At 49.2% G+C, this 7,075-nt stretch overlaps 1 long non-coding RNA gene across 1 annotated transcript in view; it reads right to left on the bottom strand.

The window, feature by feature from the left end:
• LOC113482453 overlaps positions 1–7,075 on the bottom strand; it is a 16,416-nt gene that overhangs the window by 7,208 nt on the left and 2,133 nt on the right. The window contains exon 2 of the long non-coding RNA XR_003398850.1: positions 5,666–5,672. This is a non-coding gene — a long non-coding RNA (uncharacterized LOC113482453). The remainder of the gene's footprint in view (positions 1–5,665; positions 5,673–7,075) is intronic.

Here is a 7,075-nt window from a genome sequence, read left to right as displayed (position 1 = left end):
GGGGGGGGGGGGTGTCTCAACAGTTGACCGTATTGGAGGCTGAGGTGAGCCTGAGTAGAAAAGAGTGGGGAAAACACCCCATTGTGACTGGACCAGAACTTCTATGTATTCTTCATAGATTACCTCAGGAGTGGGAATTTTAAGGACCCAAAAGGGTATCAATGGGCTATTTTGGTATAGCTGCATTGAAAACGGAAGAAATTAAACAGCTGTCTGTGTTACCTGGTCTCTGAGGATCCTGCTCTTGTGGGATTGCTGAAGGTCAAAGAAAAGTGGGTGCCAATTGCCACCACAACAGTGCACCAATGGCAATATTGCACCAGTTGAGACTCTGTAATCCCTATCCGTAAACTGATTCATCAACTAGAGAGCCAAGGAGCCATCAGCAAGAAGTGCTCCCCCTTTAACAGCCCCATATGGCCAGTGCGAAAGTCTAACGGAGAGCGGAGATTGACAGTGGACTATTGTGGCCTGAATGAACACCACTGCTGAGTGCTGCCGTGCCAGACATGCTAGAACTTCAGTATGAAATAGAGTTGAAGGCAGCCAAGTAGTACACCATGACTGATATTGCTTAGGGATTTTTCTCCATCCCTCTGGCAGCAGAATGCAGGCCACAGTTTGCTTTTACCTGGAGGGGTGTCCAATAGACCTGGAATTGACTGTCCCAGGAGTGGAGACACAGGCCCACCATTTGCCATGGACTGATCCATGCTGCTCTGGAACAAGGTGAAGCCTCAGAACACTTACAGTACATTGATGATGTCATTATAGGGGGGTAATACAGCTGAAGAAGTTTTTGAGAAAGGGAATAAAATAATCCAAATCCTTCTGAGAACCAGTTTTGCCATAAAGCATGTTAAGCTCAAGGGACCTGCACAAGAGATTCAGTTTTTAGGAGTAAAACGCCAAGATGGACGTCACCACATTCCAGTGGAGGTGATTAATGAAATAACAGCTATGTCCCCACCAACTAACAGAAAGGAAATGCAAGCTTTCTTAGGTGTTGTGGGTTTATGGAGACTGCACATTCCAAATTACAGTCAGATTGTAAGCCCTCTCTATCAAACAACCCAGAAAAAGAATGATTTTATATGGGACTGGAGCAATGACAAGCTTTTGAACAAATTAAACAGGAAATAGTGCATGCAGTAGCCCTCAGACCAGTTTGGACAGGGCAAGATTTTAAAAATGTGCTCTATGCTGCAGCCGGGAAGAATGGCCCTACCTGGAGTCTCTGGCAGAGAGCACCAGGGGAGACTCAGGGTCAACCCCTGGGGTTTTGGAGTCAGGGATACAGAGGATCCAGGGACCGCTGTACTCCAACTGAAAAGGAGATATTGGCAGCATATGAAGGTGTCCGAGCTGCTTCAGAGGTGATCGGGACTGAAGCACAGCTCCTCCTGGCTCCCCGACTGCCAGTGCTGGGCTGGATGTTCAAAGGGAGTGTCCCCTCTACACACCATGCAACTGATGCCACGTGGAGTAAATGGGTTGCATTTATCACACAACAGGCTCGAACAGGGAGCCCCAGTGTCCAGGAATACTGGAAATGATTACAAATTGGCCAGAAGGCAAAGATTTTGGAATGGTGCCAGAGGAAGAGGTAACACGTGCTGAAGAGGCCCCACCATATAATAAAATACCCCATAACGAGAAGCGATATGCCCTGCTTACCAACAGGTCCTGTTACATTGTGGGGAAACACTGAAAGTAGAAGGCAGCTGTGTGGAGCCCCACACAACGGGTCACTGAAGCTGCTGAAGGAGAAGGTGAATTGAGTCAGTTTGCAGAGGTGAAAGCCATGCAGCTGGCCTTGGATATCGCTGAGTGAGAAAAGTGGCCAGTGCTCTACCTCTGTACTGACTCATGGATGGTGGCAAATGCGCTGTGGGGGTGGTTACAGCATGGAAATGGAGCAACTGGCAGCACAGAGGTCAAACCCATCTGGACTGCTGAATTATGGCAAGATATTGTTGCTTGGGTAGAGAATCTGGTTGTGAAAGTACACCATGTAGACACTCATGTACCCAAGAGCCAGGCCACTGAAGAACATCAGAGCAGCCAACAGGTGGATCAGGCTTCCAAGATTAAGATGGCTCAAGTAGATCTGGACTGGCAATGTAAGAATGAACAATTTATGGCTCGCCGGGCACATGACTCCTCAGGCTATCAGGGAAGAGATGCAACATATAAATGGGCTTGTGACCGAGGGGTGGACTTAACCATGGATGCTATTGCACAGGTAATCCATAAATGTGGGACATGTGCTAGGATCAAGCAAGCCAAACGGTTAAAGCCCATTTGGTATGGAGGAGGATGGTTAAAATATAAATATGGGGAGCCTGGCAGATTGATTATATCATGCTCCCACAAACTCAGCATGGCAAAACCAAAATGCTCACAATGGTAGAAGCAGCCACCGGATGGTTGTAAAGTGATGCTGTGCCCCATGCCGCCGCCCAGAACACCATTTTAGGCTTTGTGAAGAAAGTCTTATGGCAGCATGGCACCCCAGAAAGGATTGAGCCAGATAATAGGACACATTTCTGAAACAACCTCATAGACACTTTGGCCAAAGGACATGGTATTGAGTGGATATATCACACTCCCTACCATGCACCAGCCTCTGGGAAAATTGAGTGATACAATGGGTTGCTAAAAACTACACTGAGAGCAATAGGTGGTGGAACTTCCAAACACTGGGACATGCATTTAGCAAAAGCCACCTGGTTAGTCAATACCAGAGGATCTGCCAAGCAAGCTGGCCCTGCTCAGTCAAACCTCCTACATACTGTGGATGGGATAAAGCCCCTGTAGTGCGCACTAAAAATATGCTGGGGTAGACAGTGTGGGTTATTCCTGCATTGGTGTGGTGGTGCAATTCTCACCCCTCCTTGTTGGGCTGCTTGGTGCTAGGTGTGATTCCACCCACCTCCCCTGAGCTGTACACCAATCTGTGGAGATAAGAACTGCTAGGCAGTGAATCAGAAAGTTAAGGTGTCCCTTTAACGAGCCTGGATCCTGCCCTCCCAGTTGCTTGGAAACGATTATAACAGCCCACCATCTCCTAAGGGCCTGGCACACCTGTGCCTGGGATGTGGTCAAATGGAAACAATAAGAGAGTTGCACATTCATCACCAGAATACTTCATTGTTTGAGCTGGGCATGAGCAAAAAGTATCTGACAAAAGTAAATTATCTTAGACCCTATAAACTGCGACCACAAGGGAGACCATTTGAGCTCTCCTGGATTGCAGCAGGTCTGTGACCAGCATCTCCCCTGAGCTGGGACACCTCTCAGGTATCAAAATCCTTAAGGTGTCGTCTGCTGTCAGAGCTGACGGAAGGCCAGGGTGAAGTCAACCCGCCCAAGTCTCAATTATCGCCTGTTGAGGAATGCCGAGGCATTGTGAGTATTTACTCTAAACTCGAGAGGAGGGAAATTTTACTTTGAACTAGCTTCTTTCACCCACTCTTTCTCTGCTTCCTGGTGTTTGTGGGTACATACTTCACTCTACTAGATCCACATACTTTTGATGCTATGTGTGTTTGTACATTTTGTGGTTTTGTATGCTCATGTACATATGTATAGATTTAAGATAAAGTAAGCTAGTGTGAATCTTGTAATCTTAGAATCTGTAGGTAAGACACTTTTTAGAACATTTTATGAATTATTTTGTAATGATCAAGTTATTAATAAATCTAGATTTCCTGTTAAATCATTACCGTGTTACTACTTTCATCTGCAAGGTTGGGTAAAGGTAAACCCATGCGTGGGATTACTTTTGCCCAAGGACCTGGGTGCACTTGGTGGGTAGTGCAGAAGGATGGAGAAGTCTGACGTGTGCCTCAAGGAGATTTGATTTTAGGTGAAAATAGCCAATGAATTGAACTGTCATATAACCTTGTTATTGCAATTGGTGCCCCGCAACATCCTCCTGCCACATTCAAGGTCTCCTGCTCCACTGACGGAGACAACTCTACCTCAGTCCTCCAGCCTTAAAGACTGTCATAACAAATGGAACCCAAAGTTATGCACTAAATGAACTCTAGGCATTTTGGAAGGATGGCCCATAGACTAAGGGAATGATATCTGTGAGACCTGGGAAAGGGGTGGTGATTCCTTAGAATGTATCTGGAACCTGAGCATAATGTAAATGGTATGGAATAAGGGGTGGAAACTGTCCTGGTTTCATCCAGGATAGAGTTAACTTTCCTTGAGCTGAGAGGGAGTACAGCTAGAGGACCAGGCCCAGATCAATCATTGGAGTAGTCCATATCATGTGATGTCATGCTCAGTATATGAGGGGACATGTGCCTCTCTCATTTTCCATTTCTGTTTCCCAGTTGGTGGCGGGATAGCTGGTGCAGTCGGGATCACTGCTGGGGGCAGGCTGTCTACCGGTTGCTGGTCGGTGAGCCACTGCTGTACTTTACCCATTTGGACTTACTATTATTACTGTTGCTTTGTTGCTACTAAATATTTTTTTAATTCAACTTACGAATTTTTTTTTTTTTTTTTTTTTTTTGTCCCTCCCCTATTTCTCAAGGGAAGAGGCAGGGGGGCAGGAGGAATTAAACGACTGGCCACGTGGTGACTGGCTACCCACTGAGTTCTAACCACAACAAAGAGACAAGAAGAAATGACCCCAAGGATGCGGCTTGTGCTATATTACTGCCTGCCAGCCTCAGGGCTGGAGCCTGAAGAGTAAAACGAAGAGGGGGGGAAAAGATCCTCCTCTTTCACGTGGGAGAGCAGCTGCTCCCAAGTAAGCTGCAAAGCTGCTTCTTTACCTGCATAAGAAACATCCTGCTGTAGGCCTTGGGTAATTCCCTAGCGCTTGCAGGAAGCCCTTGCCACTGCCAGCAGTGCTGGCTTAAGGAAGGGCACTGATCTCCTTTATCCCAGAGCTGCTCCCACAGTGGGACACAGGCAAGAAGGGAATAACTGGCCCTTGAACTGTTCTGCTGCTCATAGTTGAGGCCTCAACCTGCATCACTGAACAGCCCTGGGCTGAATTTTTAAACAAGCTTCAGCCAAATCTGCCCTCCTGGGAGTAGTAGGAGGTGCACACACGCTGAGCTGCTTGGTGCTGGTAACCACAAGCCCAGCTGGGAGAGGCAGTGGGGTCTGGTCCGGTAGGCTGTGTAAAAGGCTGCAAAGCCCAGCCCATTACTGCTGAATACAAATAGCCCTTCTTAATGAGTTTGGGAAAAACAATTAATTTAGGAGAGCTCACCCAGGGCAGGGGTGTCTTCATGTGTTTCAGATGAAGCAATCCAAGAGCAATTTAACTCCAGCAGGAGCAAGCAGTATGCAGGAAGGTCTTTGCCTCCTCACCTGCAAAATTCAGCTGTGAGTTTCTGACGAGATGACATTTGCACACTAGAAAATCGGTCCATCCTCAAACGTGCAGAGAGCAAAGATTGCAGGCTCCTTCCCATCCCTTCCTTAGGGCTCCTCCATCTTCTCAGCTAGGTTGAAGCCAACTCTGTATATCTAAAGGTTCTGACTTAATCTTCATCAGGAACCCTGTCCTGATTTTCTTCCTCTGTATTTGTACCCCTTTACCACATCCTCCAGGTTACTTCAGCCCAGCCTAAGCTAGCCTTGGGTAAGTGATGCTGGCCCAGATCCACTTGGAGTCTGGCCACTCCCAGACCAAACCTCTGTGTCTGGAGGTCTGTGTCCACATGTGCATGTTCTTTGCAGATTGCACTGCTGCCTCCTCCAAGGAAACAGCAGGACGTAGCTGGCCACAGCACAGGATGTGCGGGAATGGGACTTTGGTCCCTTTCCCTGCCAGGACACAGAGGGCATGGCTTCTGCCCTGCCCCCAGATGTGGCACATCAGCCCCAGGCATTGGGAGGCCTGGCTGGCAGTCTGAAACCCGGCTCTGAGCCTGCGCTTTCATTGCAAACACCTCCAGCATCAGCAGTGCAGGAGGAAGAAGGGGGGCTGGCTTAGCTCCTCCTGGTTGATAATTCATTACCGCCTGTTAGCCTGGATCCATCCGGTAGCAGCTACATCCTGGCACTGACATGTGTTCATTTCACACATAAAATGCTGTATCAAAATGCATCATTGAGATGTTCTCCCTGAAACCTTTCCCAGCTGCCTCTCCCAGTGCTTTACATGCAGGAGCAGACTCAGCAATTGGGGCTTTTTGTTCCTAATGGATGCCTGGCACCCGCCTTAGCAATCAGAGCTGCAGGATCTGTCCTCTAGCTTATGAGAAATACAAGGGGGAATCTTTCTGCAAGGAGCAGGGAGGGAGCAAGCAGAAGGTTTAGGTTTGTACCCTTTTTTTTGCATGGCGTGCTTGGATCCAGAGAAGGAGAAGCAGCCTGTGTGCACATGGGTGGTTTATCACATACCGTTTTGCAATGATGTAGAAATGCAGCATCTCTTCTCTCCTCCCCCAAGGGCTCCGCCTTGGGGACCTGGAGGAGGCCCCTTCCCCTTTCTCCAAGATCCCTGTCTTTGGCCTGATGCTGGATGCTGTCAGCGTGGTGGTAAATCTTGCCTCCAAGATGAGTGGGGCTGAGTGGGAAAGTGCCAGGGCAGGTGGGGGACCCAAAGCCTTGCTCACACAGCAGGTCTTGGGGGTGCTCCTGCCAGCCGGGAGCCAGGCGGGGTGGAGCTCAGGATGGGTGCAGCATGGCTGCCTGTAGAACCGTGCCCAGGGTCAGGCTGGCTCTCAGAAGAGCTGGGGCTCTCCCACCAACCCTAGCCCCTTCATGAGCAGCTGTCGAGTCACAGCCAGCTTTTACGCAGCCTCAAGCCTTCTGCTGCTCTGCCAGCACACGCTTACACGCTTCTTGTCTTCATCCCTTCTCACCCTTCCCTCCAGCATTGCCCAGGGCTTTTCTTCCCCTCTGTGTCCCCCTAACATCATCTGGGGGGGCTCTGCTGGTCCGGCAGGCTTCACCCCTCACCTTGTAGGTAAAAACACAGAGCATGACCCGGGAGAGGGCAGCCAAGTTCACAAGACGCCCCCAAGACCCCTCCTGTGCCCCCTTGCCCTCTAGGCCTCCCCCCGCCGGGCCCTGCAGCCCCCCCAAGTCCCTG

Source organism: Athene cunicularia (genome assembly GCF_003259725.1).
Source record: "Athene cunicularia isolate RWA chromosome 7 unlocalized genomic scaffold, athCun1 chr7_part1, whole genome shotgun sequence".
NCBI lineage: Eukaryota > Metazoa > Chordata > Aves > Strigiformes > Strigidae > Athene > Athene cunicularia.
The sequence above is the reverse complement of the archived record's forward strand: the minus strand, read 5'-3'. Positions and strand labels throughout refer to the sequence as shown.